This window comes from Pseudopipra pipra, chromosome 30, assembly GCF_036250125.1.
Source record: "Pseudopipra pipra isolate bDixPip1 chromosome 30, bDixPip1.hap1, whole genome shotgun sequence".
Classification (NCBI taxonomy): Eukaryota; Metazoa; Chordata; class Aves; order Passeriformes; family Pipridae; genus Pseudopipra; species Pseudopipra pipra.
In genome coordinates, this window is record NC_087578.1 from 420,958 (window position 1) to 433,344 (window position 12,387).

The 12,387-nt window shown below is 63.9% G+C and overlaps 2 long non-coding RNA genes across 4 annotated transcripts; one reads left to right on the forward strand and one right to left on the reverse strand.

The window, feature by feature from the left end:
- Window positions 1-499: 499 nt before the first annotated feature.
- Window positions 500-4,333, forward strand: LOC135404178 (uncharacterized). The gene is made up of 3 exons (XR_010425591.1): window positions 500-936; window positions 3,529-3,569; window positions 3,989-4,333. It is a non-coding gene; the product is annotated as an uncharacterized LOC135404178 (long non-coding RNA).
- A 4,551-nt stretch (window positions 4,334-8,884) lies between these two features.
- LOC135404174 (uncharacterized) lies at window positions 8,885-12,075 on the reverse strand. 3 transcript variants are annotated; one of them, XR_010425587.1, is made up of 3 exons: window positions 11,882-12,075; window positions 10,503-10,562; window positions 8,885-9,580 (listed from the first exon to the last, which is right to left on the reverse strand). It is a non-coding gene; the product is annotated as an uncharacterized LOC135404174 (long non-coding RNA). The 3 variants fall into 3 exon arrangements; XR_010425586.1 differs by lacking the exon at window positions 11,882-12,075 and adding an exon at window positions 11,731-11,757; XR_010425585.1 differs by lacking the exon at window positions 11,882-12,075 and adding an exon at window positions 11,731-11,757 and having other exon boundaries at window positions 8,885-9,616.
- Between the last annotated feature and the right edge of the window lie 312 nt (window positions 12,076-12,387).

Consider the following 12,387-nt stretch of genomic DNA (forward strand, 5'->3'; position numbering starts at 1 on the left):
TGTCCCCTCCCCTCCCCCGGGGGACGGAAGCCACCAGCGGTTGCCCAATTTGTCACCTCCCCTCCCCGGCCGGGCGCTATCGGAGGGGACCAGGACATCCGGGTGGCACTGCCACCCCCCCGGTGGCACTGTAACCTCCCCAGGGACGCTGTCACCCCCTCTGGTGGCACTGCCACCCCCCCGGTGGCACTGTAACCTCCCCAGGGACACTGTCACCCCCTCTGATGGCACTGCCACCCCCCCCCCGGTGGCACTGTCACCTCCCCAGGGACACTGTCACCCCCTCTGATGGCACTGCCACACCTCCCCGGGGGCACTGTCACCTCCCCGTGTCACCCCCTGGCCCTGGTGTGTCCCCTCCAATGTCCCCAATGTGCTCCCAATATCCCCCAATGTCCCCCCAATGTCCCTCCAATGACCCCCATTGCCCCCAATCCCCCCAATGTCCCCAAGCCCCCAAAATGTCCCCAGTCCCTCCCAATACCCTCAGTCCCCTCCAATGTCTCCCCAGTGTCCCCACCTCTGTCCCCAGATGTGTCCCCATGTCCCCCTTTCCTGTCCCCCTCTCCCCCTTTCCTGTCCCCCTGTCCCCAGATGTGTCCCCATGTCCCCCTTTCCTGTCCCCCTGTCCCCCTTTCCTGTCCCCCTGTCCCCAGCTGTGTCCCCCTGTCCCCCTTTCCTGTCCCCTCTCCCCCTTTCCTGTCCCCCTGTCCCATCCCCTCCCCCCGTCCCCGTGTCCCCCCTCCCCCCACATACCCCCCTGCGGTTCCTGCCCCCCCCCTCCCCTCCCCGCTGTCCCCGGGGTGTCCCCGGGGGTGGCACTGCCCGTGCAGGGGGTGGCCCTGTCGTGGCCCTGTCGTGGCCCTGTCCCTGTCCCTGTCCCTGTCCCTGTCCCCGCCGTGTCCCCGCGCGCGGCCCGGGCGTGTCCTGGCACAGGTGTGTGATGGGGGGGACGGGGGGGGGACGGGGAGGGGCACACGCGTGTGATGGGCAGGGGGGGGGTTGCACACGCGTGTGATGGGCACGGGGGGGTTGCACACACGTGTGATGGGCACGGGGGGGTTGCACACGCGTGTGATGGGCACGGGGAGGTTGCACACGCGTGTGATGGGCAGGGGGGGGGTTGCACACGCGTGTGATGGGCGGGGGGGGTTGCACACGCGTGTGATGGGCAGGGGGGGGTTGCACACGCGTGTGATGGGCAGGGGGGGGTTGCACACGCGTGTGATGGGCACGGGGAGGTTGCACACGCGTGTGATGGGCAGGGGGGGTTGCACACGCGTGTGATGGGCGGGGGGGGTTGCACACGCGTGTGCCGGGGTGGGGGGGTCGGTGTGTGCACAGGGAGGGCACACGCGTGTGCCAGGCATGTGCCAGGTGTGTGCCAGGCGGGTTCATGTGTGTTTGTGCTGGTCACGTGTGTGGCACCGGGGTGTCGGGGCACAGGGAGGGCACAGGGAGGGCACACGCGTGTGCCAGGCTTGGGGGGTTGGTTCATGTGTGTGTTCAGGGTCAGGGTGTTGGCACACGCGTGTGCTCAGGGATTTGGGGTGTTGGCACACACGTGCGTGTGACAGGGATTTGGGGTGTTGAGACACATGTGTGACAGGGATTTAGGGTGTTGGCACACACGTGTGTGACAGGGATCAGGGTGTTGGTTCATGTGTGTGACAGGGATTTGGGGTGTTGATGCCCAAGCGTGTCAGGGGTGGTGCCCAAGCGTGTGCAGGGCAGGAACACACCTTGTGTGGGTACCAGAGCACACGTGTGTGTGTGTGAGTTCACATGTGTGTGTGTGTCACACGTCTGTGTTCACACGTGTGTGTGTGAGTTCACATGTGTCTGTGCTCATGTGTGTTCCTGCCTGTTCTCACACACATGTTCCTGTGTCGCACACGTGTCTGAGCTCACACACGTCTGTGTGTCTGTGTGTGTGTCTGTGCTCACACGTGTGTCACACATGTCTGAGTTAACACATACATGTCTGAGTTCACACATGTCTGTGTCTGTGTGCGTCTGTGCTCACATGTGTGTGTCACACATGTCTGAGCTAACACATACATGTCTGTGCTCACACATGTCTGAGCTCACGTGTGTCTGTGTGTGTCACACACGTGTCTGAGCTCACACATATGCGTGTCTGTGTTCACACATATCTGAGGTCACACACGTGTCTGTGCTCACACGTCTGTGTTCCTGTGTCACACACGTCAGAGCTCACATGTCTGTGTTCACACAGGTTGTTCACGTGTGTGTGTGTCACACACGTGTTGCTCACATGTCTGTGTGTGTGTCACACACGTGTTGCTCAGATGTACGTGTGTGTTGCTCACATGTCTGTGTGTGTGTGTGTCACACACGTGTTGCTCACGTCTGTGTGTGTCACACACGTGTGTCTCACATGTATGTCTGTGTGTGTCACACACGTGTGTCTCACATGTCTGTCTGTGTGTGTGTGTGTCACACACGTGTGTCTCACATGTCTGTCTGTGTGTGTGTGTGTCACACACGTGTGTCTCACACGTGTTCCCTGTTCCCGGTTCGGTGTCGGGGCCCCAGGACGGGAAGAGGTGGAAACGGCTCCAACGGCTGCGGGGGAGGGGACAGGGGGGGACACGGGGGGGACACGGGGGGGACACGGGGGACCCTCTGCCCCACCACCATCTCAGGGCCCTCAGCCGTGTTATTGTAGGGTCGTTATTGTTGTTATTGTAGGGTCGTTCTTGTTGTTGTAAGGTCATTATTGGTTTTGTAGGGTGGTGTTGTTGTAGGGTCGTTATTGTTGTTTTAGGGTGTTGTTATTGTGGGGTCGTTATTGTTGTTATTGTAGGGTGATTATTGTTGTTGTAGGGTCGTTCTTGATGGGGGTGATCTGGGGGGGTGACACGGGGGGGGACAGCGGGGGTGACACAGGAGGTGACAATGGGGGGTGACACAGGGGTTGACACAGGGGGTGACACGTGAGGTGACAGGAGGTGACACGGGGGGGGTGACACAGGGGGTGACACCGAGGGGTGACACAGGAGGTGACAAGGGGGTGTGACACGAGGGGTGACACAGGGGGTGACACGGGGGGTGACACAGGAGGTGACACGGGGTGTGTGTCCCCCCCCCGGCAGCCGCGGGCGGGTCCCGCCGGTTGCTCCTTGTGCAACATCCCGGAATTGGGCAACGAACCGGGGATGGGGGGGGGGGGGAGGGCCCAGGACCCCCCCCGGGGGGGCACCCGAGGGTGGGGACACCCCCGGACACCCCCGGGGACACTCAAAGGTTGGGGACACCCCCCCAATGCGGGGGGACACCCCCTGACACCCCCGGGGACACCCAAAGGTTGGGGACACCCCCCCAATGTGGGGGGACACCCCCTGACACCCCCAAAGGTTGGGGACACCCCCCCAATGTGGGGGGAACCCCCGGCCCCTCCCCGGCCCCAAATGAGAAGGGGGGAGGGGCAGGAGGAGGGGGCAGTCAGGGGGTGCCCCCCCTCCCCCCGGGGTGGGCGGTGACCCCCCGATTTTGGGGCCGCAGGAGGAGGAGCCGCCGCAGCTCCGGCAATGGGGGACCCCCAGGTGAGGGGGGGGGGGATTTGGGGGTCCGGGAAGGGGCAAAGGGGGGAGTTGGGGGGGGGAATTGGGGGATCTGAGGGGTCCGGGGGGGCTGGGGAGGGTCTTAGGGGGGGGATAAGCAGATTTTGGGGGTCCCGGGGGGTGTTGGAGGGGCAGAGGGAGGGATGGGAGGGGCTTAGGGGGGGTTTGGGAGGTCCCGGGGAGTTTGGGGGGGGGTTTAGGGGCAGGGGGTTTAGGGGGGGGTTGGGAGGTCCCAGAGGGTCTGGGGTGGGTTTTTGGGAGGGGGGGAGGGATGAGGGGAGGGGTCTGGGGGGGTTGGAGGGCCTGGGGGAGGAGGGGGGGGTTGCAGGACCCGGGGGAGGGGCGAGTGCAAAGGGGGCGGGGCCAGGGCCTCATCCGCAGCCAATCAGAGGCTCCCGCAGGCACTGGGTGGGCGTGGCCCGGCCGTGGCCCCGCCCCCCGCTGAGGTGGAGGTCACGTGGCAGGAGATCCTGGCCCTGAGCGAGCTCCAGGTGAGATACACCCACCGTGGCCACGCCCCTCTATGAGACACGCCCACTCTGGTTATGTCACCCTTTTGACCACGCCCACAGATCACGCCCCCTCTGAGAGCCACACCCACCCAGGCCACGCCTGTCCACGCCACGCCCCTTTATTAGCCACGCCCACTCCAATCACGCCTCCTTTCTAGGCCACGCCCCCAGCGACCAGCTCTTAGCGCCCCCTGGTGGCCGCAGCACCCCCCTCATCCCCATTCCCCCCCGTCGACCCCCCCCCTGCACCCACCTCCTCCCACCCCCCCCTGCACCCCTCGCACCCCTGAGGGACCCCCCTTGTGCCCCCCCTGCCCTGGGAGACCCCCCTTTGCCCCCCCTTCTCTCCCCAGAGACCCCATTGTGTGTCCCCTCCACACCCCTGAGGGACCCCCTTGTGTCCCCCCTGCCCTGGGGGACCCCCCTTTGCATCCCCTTAACCCCCCGGAGACCCCATTGGGTGTCCCCCCCCTCACACATCTGGGGGACCTCCTTTGTGCCCCCCCCTGCCCTGGGGGACCCCCCTTTGCACCCCGTTAACCCCCCAGAGACCCCACTGTGTCCCCCCCCCCCTTCTCTCCCCCCAGGGCCTGGATGTGCCGTCGGACCCCCCGGGGGACCCTCCCCCTTTTTACCCTCCCCCCATGCCCCCCTTTCCCCCCCTGTGCCCCCCATTTCCCCCCCTCCTTTCCCCTCCCCTTTCCCCACCCCGCCTTTCCCGGCCCCCTTCCACCCCCAGGGTGGCACCCACGGGGACAGCGCTGGTGGCACTGGTGGCACTGGTGGCACTGGTGGCACTGGTGGCTGTGACCAGTGCCGGGCACTGGCCCTGGCACTGCCCTTGGCCCCCGAGGCCATCGTGGACCTGCAGCACCCCCAGGGCGGTGACAGCGGTGACACTGGTGACAGGGGTGTCCCTGGTGACAGTGGTGGCAGTGGTGGTGGCACTGGTGGCCATGAGTGGCACCAGGCGCTGTCCCTGACCCCTGAGGGCATCGTGGACCTGCAGCACCACCACGGTGGCACCAACAATGGTGACAGTGGTGACACTGGTGACCACAACCAGCGCCTGGCACTGCCCCTGGCACTGCCCCTGGTGCCCGACGCCACCGTGTCCCTGCAGCACCAGCACGGCAGGGACAGTGGGGACACCGGTGGCCACGACTGGCACCGGGCACTGCCCTTGGCACCCGAGACCATCGTGACCCTGCAGCACCACCACGGTGGCACCAGCGGTGACAGCGGTGACAGCAGAGGTGGCACTGGTGGCACTGGTGGCAGTGGTGTCACTGGTGGCCATGGCAGGCTCCGGACACTGTTCCTGGCACCGCCCTTGGCACCCCAGACCATGGTGACCCTGCAGCACCACCACGGTGGCACCAGCGGTGACAACGGTGGCAACGCTGACACCAGAGGTGGCACTGGCGTCACTGCCATCACCGGCATCTCCAGCAGCCGTGACCAGCGCCGGGCACCATCCCTGGCACCGCCCTTGGCGCCCCGATGCCACCGCGTCCCTGCAGCAGCACCGCGGCGGCGACAACGGTGACCTCGGTGCCATCGGTGACCTCGGTGCCATCGGTGCCATCGGTGCCATCGGTGACCTCGGTGCCATCGGTGACCTCGGTGTCACCACCACGCCCCGCGGCCGCGCCCGTCCCCGCGCCCTGTCGCTGTCCCTGCCGCTGGCGCCCGAGGCCATCGTGTCTCTGCCCGCCGAGGAGCTGCGGGCCGCGCTGTGCCGGGCGCGGGCGTCGGGCGCGCAGCGGGCGCTGTGCCGGGACATCCGGCGCCGCGGCAGGAACAAGGTGGCGGCTCAGCGGTGCCGCCGGCGGCGCCTCGAGGCCGTGGCCCGGCTGCGGGCGGAGCTGGCCCGCCTGGGCACCGAGAGGGAGAGGCTGCTGCGGGCGCGGGGCCACGCGCTGAGGGCGCTGGGCACCCTCAGGGGGCAGCTGGAGGCCGTCACCAGGGAGGTGCTGGGGGCGCTGGGCAAGGGGGGCACGTGCTGTGACACCCAGCCAGGGTTGGGGACACCGAGGGACAGGGACATACACGGGGAGCTGGGCAGTGTCACCTCCCAGGTGCTGGGGGCACAGGTCACACAGGAGGTGCTGGGGGCACTGGGCAAGGGTGACACTCAGCTGGGGTTGGGGACACTGAGGGACAGGGACACACACGGGGAGCTGGGCAGTGTCACCTCCCAGGTGCTGGGGGATGGGGACACGGGGGGGGACACCCAGCCGGGGTTGGGGACACTGAGGGACAGGGACGCTCATAGGGGGCTGGAAAGTGTCACCTTCCAGGTGCTGGGGGCATTGGGCACACAGGAGGTGCTGGGGGCACTGGGCAAGGGGAGCATGTGTGGGGACACCCAGCCGGGGTTGGGGACACTGAGAGACAGGGACACACACGGGGAGCTGGGCAGTGTCACCTCCCAGGTGCTGGGGGATGGGGACACGGGGGGGGACACCCAGCCGGGGTTGGGGACACTGAGGGACAGGGACACACACGGGGAGCTGGGCAGTGTCACCTCCCAGGTGCTGGGGGATGGGGACACTCGTAGGGAGCTGGCACAGGTCACACAGGAGGTGCTGGGGGCACTGGGCAAGGGGGGCACGGGCAGGGACACCCAGCCGGGGTTGGGGACGCTGAGGGACAGCGACACACACGGGGAGCTGGGCAGTGTCACCTCTCAGGTGCTGGGGGCACTGGGCAAGGGGGGCACGGGCGGGGACACCCAGCCGGGGTTGGGGACACTGAGGGACAGGGACGTGCACGGTGTCACCTCCCAGATGTTTGGGGCACCTGGGGACAGAGACACACGTGGGGAGAGGGGCAGTGTCACCTCTCAGGTGTTGGGGACACTGAGGGATGGGGACACGCACAGTGTCACCCTCCAGGTGCTGGGAGCACTTGGGGACAGGGATGGGACCCCACAGGTCACACAGCAGGTCCTGGGGGCACTCAGGGGTGGGGACACGCACAGTGTCACCTCCCAGGTGCTGGGGACACTCGGGGACAGGACCCCAACCAGGGGCCCGGGCAGTGTCACCCCTCAGGTGTTGCGGACACTCAGGGATGTGACTCTGGTGTCCCCCCAGAGCTTTGGGCTGGGGGAGTGAGGGGGGCCTTGGGTGACCCCCCAGACCCTCCTCCGGTGTCCCCTCCTGCCCCCCAGCCCTGCCCTGGCTATGGGGACACCCTGGGGACACTCTGGGGACACCCTGGGGACACCTCGTCACGGCCACCCCTGCAAACAGACCATAAACCTGCTCCAAAGGCACCTCCTGTCTCTGTCCCCCCCTGTGGTGACACGTTCCTGTCCCCTGCGTCCTTCTCAGGGCAAGGAGGTGTCCCCACTTTGTCACCTCCCCAGTGACACATCCCCGTCACCCCGGGCCACCATCAGCCTGTCCCTGTCACCTCCTGTCCCCTCCAGCTGACACATGGATGTTTGGGGTCCCCAAGACCGTGTCCCCCATCCCAGGCAGCCTCGTCCCACCTGCTTTGTCCCCATCCTGTCCCCTCCATCCCTGTCCTGCTGCTCAGTGTCCCCCTGTCCCCTCCATGGCTGCTCCATCCCTCCCCCTGTCCCCTGTCCCTTTTCTCTCCACCATTCCCCATCCTGTCCCGGTGCCATCGTGTCCCCTGTGTCCCCATCCCCTCCCTGTCCCAACCTTGTCCCCATCCCTCCTTGGCTGCTGTCCCCTCCATCCCTGTCCCCTCCTGTCCCTTCCATGGCTGCTCCAATTCAGTCCCCATCCCATCCCTGTCCCCTCCTATCCCTCTCCTCCATCCCTGTCCCCATCCCATCCCTGTCCCCTCCCTGGCTGCTCCATCCCTTTCATCCCTGTCCCCTCCATCCTTTGTCCCCTCTGTCCCTTGTCCCCTCCCTGGCTGCTCCATCCCTTTCATCCCTGTCCCCTCCATCCTTTGTCCCCTCTATCCCTTGTCCCCTCCATCCCTGTCCCCTCCTGGCTGCTCTGTCTCCTCTACCTCTGTCCCCTCCTGTCCCTGTCCCCATCCTATCTCTGTCCCCTCCTTGGCTGCTCCATCCCTTTCATCCCTGTCCCCTCCATCCTTTGTTCCCTCTATCCTTGTCCCCTCCATACCTGTCCCCTCCTTGGCTGCTCCGTCCTTTTCATCCCTGTCCCCATCCCATCCCTGTCCCCTCCCTGGCTGCTCTGTCCCCTCTACCTCTGTCCCCTCCTGTCCCTGTCCCCCATCCTATCCCTCTCCTCCATCCCTATCCCCATCCCATCCCTGTCCCCTCCACTCCATCTCTGTCCCCTCCTGGGCTGCTCCATCTCCTTCATCCCTGTCCCTGTCCCCTCTATCCATTGGCTCCTCTGTCCCCTCTACCTCTGTCCCCCCCAATCCCTTACCTCATCCCATCCCTGTCCCCTCCTGTCCCCATCCCATCCCTGTCCCATCTTATCCCTCTCCTTCATTCCTGTTCCCTCCATTCTCATCCCATCCCCATCCCCTCCATTCCTGTCCCATCCTATCCCTCTCCTTCATCCCATCCCATCCCATCCCTGTCCCCTCCATTCCTGTCCCATCCTATCCCTCTCCTTCATCCCATCCCATCCCATCCCTGTCCTCTCCATTCCTGTCCCATCCTATCCCTCTTCTTCATTCCTGTTTCCTCCATTCTCATCCCATCCCAATCCCTGTCCCCTCCATTCCTGTCCCATCCTATCCCTCTCCTTCATCCCCATCCCATCCCATCCCACCCCACCCCATCCCTGTCCCCTCCCCCTGTCCCCACACACGGGACACAGGTACAAAAATACCCTTTTATTGAGGGCACCGGGGGGGTCCCGCGGGCGCTGGGGGGGCTGGGACAGCTCCGGGGTGGGGGGGGATGGCCCTGCCCTGGGGTGTCCCCGTGTCCCCCCCGTGTCCCCCCCGTGTCCCCCCATCCCGTGTCCAACCCCCCCTCACCTCCGCGGGCTCCAATCCCGGTGCCGGTGGCTCCTACAAAGGGAAGGTGGGAATTAGTGGGGACTGGGGGGGGGTCAAAGCCTTGGGGACACTTTGGGGACACTTTGGGGACACTGGGGGGGGGCGAAGGGGAGGAGCCAGGCCGTGATTGACAGCTGAGGTGCCCAATGAGGAGCGTGTGAAACAGGGGGGAGGGAAACGAGCGCCCGGCAAAGAAAAAACTAATTTTAAAAAATAATATTAAAAAATAATAATAATTTAAAAAAAAAAACCCAAAGAGAGACATTTATTGAGCATCGGGGGGGGGGGGCGGGGGGAGGTCAGGGTGGTACAGGAGACACGGCGGGAGGAGAAACCCGGGCTGGATCCCGGCGGGATCGGGAGGCTCCGCACGGAACTACAGGGACCTGGACACGGCGACCACAAACTGCCCCCCGGGGGGGCCGGGGGGGGCTCCGGGGGGGGCCCCGGGGGGGCTCCAGGGGGGTCCCGGGGGGCTCCATCCCCGGCCCCGCTCCCGCCCAGCTCCGGGTCCTGCGGGACGACACGGGAAGATCAGGGAGCGCCGGCCTGCAAAGGGCAGCGTTAGAAGGGCTCCCAAATCTCCGGGAAAACCCCATTTCCCAGCCCCTTCCCCACCCTTTTCCAACCCCTCCCCAACCTTTTCCCGGTTTTCAGGCCTTTTTCCCCCCAATCTCCGTATTTTTCCCATTTTTTCCCTTATTTTCGCTTTCCTTTTCTGTCAATTTTATTCATATTTTCCCCATCTTTTCCTTTCTTTTTCTTCACCTCTTTCCAATCCTTTTTCCCAACCCTTTTCCAACCCCTTTCCCAGTTTTCAGCCCCTTTTCCCCAATCTCCACATTTTTCCTGTTGCTCCCCCTATTTTCCTTCACCTTTTCTGCCCATTTTACATTTATTTTTCTTTTCTCTCCTTCTTTTCCTTTATTTCTTCCCAATCCTTTTTCCTAACCCTTTCCCAGCCCTTTTCCCCTGACCTTTTTTCCAGTCTCCTCATTTTCCCCTTTTTTTCCCTATTTGTTCATCTTTCCTCAACCTTTTTTTTCCCCCTTTTTTTCCACTTCCCTCCTTTTTTTTCATTTCCCCCCTTTTTTCTTAAACATTTTCTTCCAATCCTTTTCTCCTCTCATTCCTTTCCCTTTTATTCCATTTCTCCCCCTTTTTTCCCCTTTTCCCCCCTTTTTTTTAAACACTTTTCCCAATCTTTTCTCCCCAACCCCCCCCTTTTTCCCATTTCTCCCCATTTTTTTCCATTTCCCTCCCTTTTTCTTTCATTTTCCCTCCCTTTTTTCTCAATATTTTTCTCCCCATCTTATTTTTTTCCCCTTCATTTCCCCCCCCAACCGTTTCCTGTTGTTTTAAACCCCTTCTCTCCCCCTCTTCCTCCACCTTTTCCCCCCTTTTCCTCTCCCTTTTCCCCCTTTTTTATCCTCACCTGGACATTAAAACCTCCTCCCTCCTCCGTAGCTGCCGCCGCTGGAGCTCCCGTAACCACCTGGGGGGACCCGGGGGGGGATTTAGGGACCCCCAGGGATCGGGGGGGGACATTTTGGGGGACCCCAAGACATTTGGGGTCCCTCCAGGCCACTTTTGGGCCCCCCCAGCCCATTTTTGGGATTCCCCCCCCACTCGCTGCCCCCACAGGGCCCTGAGTTGTCCCTGTCCCCCCCTGAGCCCCCCAGGCCAATTTTGGGGTCCCCCCAGGATATTTTGGGGGTCTCACCTCCCCCCACAGGGCCCCAAGATGTACCCCCCTGAAGCTGAGCCCCCCCGAGGTGCCCCCCAGTTCATTTTTTGGGTCTCCCCCCAACTCACCTCCCCTGGAGAGCCCCAAGCTGCCTCTCTGACTACCCAGGATATTTTGGGGTCCCTCCAGGGTATTTTGGGGTCCCTCAGGTCTCACCTCCCCCATAGGGCCCCGAGCTGCCCCTCAGACACCCCCAGGATACTTTGGGTCCCTCAGGTCTCACCTCCCCCATAGGGCCCCGCAAGATGTACCCCCCTGAACCTGAGCCCCCTCCCAGGGTATTTTGGGGTCCCCCCAGGTCTCACCTCCCCCCTAGGACCCTGAGCTGCACCCCCCAAATTTGGGCCCTCACGAGGTACCCCCCCAGGATATTTTGGGGTCCCTCCAGCCCATTTTTGGGATCTCCCCCCAGTTCACCTCCCCTGCAGGGCCCCAAGCTGCCCTCCTGACCCCCCCAGTGTATTTTGGGGTCCCCCAGATCATTTTTGGGGTCCTCAAAGGTCTCACCTCCTCTGTAGAGCCCCGAGCTGACCCTTTGACCCCCCTCAAGATATTTTGGGATCTCACCACCCCTGTAGGGCCCTGAGCTGCACCCCACAAAGCTGAGCTCCCCCCAGGGTATTTTGGGGTCCCCCCAGCCCATTTTTGGGGTCCCCAGAGGTCTCACCTCCCCCACATAGCCCCGAGCTGCCCCTCTGACCCCCTCAGGATATTCCGGGGTCCCCCCAGGTCTCACCTTCCTCCTACGGCCCCGACTTGTACCCCCTGAAGCTGAGCCCCCCCAGGGTATTCTGGGGTCCCCCCAGCCCATTTTGGGGGTCCCCAAAGGTCTCACCTCCCCCACAGAGCCCCGAGCTGCCCCTCTGATCCCCCCAGGGTATTTTGGGGTCCCCCCAGCCCATTTTTGGGGTCTCACCTCCCCCGTAGGGCCCCGAGCTGCCCCTCTGATCCCCCCAGGGTATTTTGGGGTCCCCCCAGCCCATTTTTGGGGTCTCACCTCCCCCACAGAGCCCCAAGCTGCCCCCAGGGTATTTTGGGGTCCCCCCAGCCCATTTTTGGGGTCTCACCTCCCCCGTAGGGCCCCGAGCTGCGCCCCCCGAAGCTGCCGCCCTTCATGGGCCCGAAGCTGGAGGCCTGGTTGTTGTAGCTGCCGAAGTCGTTGTAGCTGCCCCCGCCCCCGAAATTGCTGCCTGGGGGGCCAAAACAGGGGGGTCAGGGGGGGGGCACCAAAATTTCGGGGTCACCAAAAATCCCTGTGGCCCTTGAGGGAACGTCCCCAAAATCCTGAGATCACCAAAATCTCTGTGGCCCTCGGGGATATCTCCAGGGTGTCCCCAAAATCCTGAGGGGAGGGGGTGTGGGAAACAGGGTCAGGGGGCACCCCAAGGGTGGGGGGGGAATGAGGGGTCATGGGGGCACCCCTGGGACTGGGGGGGGACGGGGGCTAATGGGGGGGTGAAGGGCACCCTCAGGGATGGGGGTGGTTAACTGGGAGCCTGGAGGCACTGGGAGGGGTTTAACTGGGGTGTTTAACTGGGGAGGGGGAGATTAACTGGGAGGGGTTTAACTGGAA